Consider the following 1,503-nt stretch of genomic DNA (forward strand, 5'->3'; position numbering starts at 1 on the left):
GTCCCTTTATCATAAATGCAGAAATAATTTGAGAGAAAATTTGTTTGAATGCCATATTAGCAAGACTATTTCCTCCAAAATCTTTAGCTTGGGGCATTCCTCTTGATTGGGGTGTTTGTATTTTTATCACCAAAAATTTCTAGGGGAGTATAAGAGCATCTATAAATTGTGCTACTTAAGCTCTATTTTTCATAGCATTTAAAGTAGAGGTTAAAAATACTTTATTTCCACAGTATTCAAAAATAATTTATAGTGGACATGTATTCTTATTCAGTTTCTTCTCAAGGTGAAGATAACTCTTTATAAATGTCCTAGAGAAATACAGTAGCTTTCTGTTCACCCTTTGCAAGTAAAAAGTGTGGATCGTTCCACTACTGACACTTACCAACAAATAAATAAATAAACACTGCATGGGTTCACAATAACAAAAAAAATTTAAGCCCATTCTTTGGAGATTAAATACTTTATAAGTAAAAAATAATAATTTATAATCCCCAAAATATCTGTTATCGATAAAATATGAATAGCAGCTCTACTCGAGGACACTGAATGTGGCTCGTTGGGCTGAAGTGACATTGGGGAGAGCCTGATTTTAAAGACCTCGGTAGAGGGCATAGCAGCATATCCAGCTTGATGCTACATCAGGTTCTAAATAGAGACCATACACAAACAAAACTAGCTCAGGATAATTTAAAGGGGTTTCTTTTCATTTTTCCTGAGGATTTATAAGTAGATTGGTCATCCAGTCATGGGTAGGATATCTGTTCTCAGTAGTTGTGTGCAGAGGAGTATCTGGATCTCAACAGGTCACAGAGTGTTGTCTAGCGTTAGAACTAGTCAGGAGGAGAATGTTATAGAAGGTGAGCCTGCTCGCACATACGTGTTGTGTCAGGGCAGAATTAAATAAGGCAGGCACAGTATAGCAATGGTTCTCTACCTGACTAATGCTGTGACCTAATACAGTTCCCATGTGGTGACCACCCCCCACCATAAAATTATTTTCGTTGCTACGTCATAACTGTAATTTTGATACTGTTGTGAATTGGGTGACCCCTGTGAAAGGGTCATTCAACCCCAAAGGGGTCGCGACCCATAGGTTGAGAACCACTGCAGTATGGGGACATGTAAACATTTAATATGTATCCGATCACTACATATGATATAGATTACCCTTATTTGACAGTGGCTATGGCATTCATCCCTAAGTCAGGCAAATTATCCCTTCACTAGAAGGTCAAGCTGTAGGCCCTAATAACTTATAGGTGCCTTCTATCTTCTGGATTTGAGACTTCAGTCTTCAGTATGGATTACAACTCAATGTAAATAATCCAAAATCCTCACACTGGACCTATAAGTACCATGATAAACTGAGAAATGATTAAAGATGTCAAGAATTTAATCTTGCTTGGATCCACAATCAATGCTCATAGAAGCAGTGGTCAAGTAATCAAATGATGCATTGTATTGGGCAAATCTGCTGCACATGACCTCTGTAAAGTGTTA

The 1,503-nt window shown here is 37.5% G+C and overlaps 1 non-coding gene across 1 annotated transcript; it reads left to right on the forward strand.

Moving 5' to 3' along the window:
* Positions 1-253: 253 nt before the first annotated feature.
* LOC115872277 lies at positions 254-383 on the forward strand. Its single transcript, XR_004047779.1, has one exon. It is a non-coding gene; the product is annotated as a small Cajal body-specific RNA 24 (non-coding RNA).
* The last annotated feature ends 1,120 nt before the right edge of the window (positions 384-1,503 follow it).

Source organism: Echinops telfairi, unplaced genomic scaffold (assembly GCF_000313985.2).
Source record: "Echinops telfairi isolate 266 unplaced genomic scaffold, ASM31398v2 ScPeMD7_7421;HRSCAF=8459, whole genome shotgun sequence".
Lineage (NCBI taxonomy): Eukaryota > Metazoa > Chordata > Mammalia > Afrosoricida > Tenrecidae > Echinops > Echinops telfairi.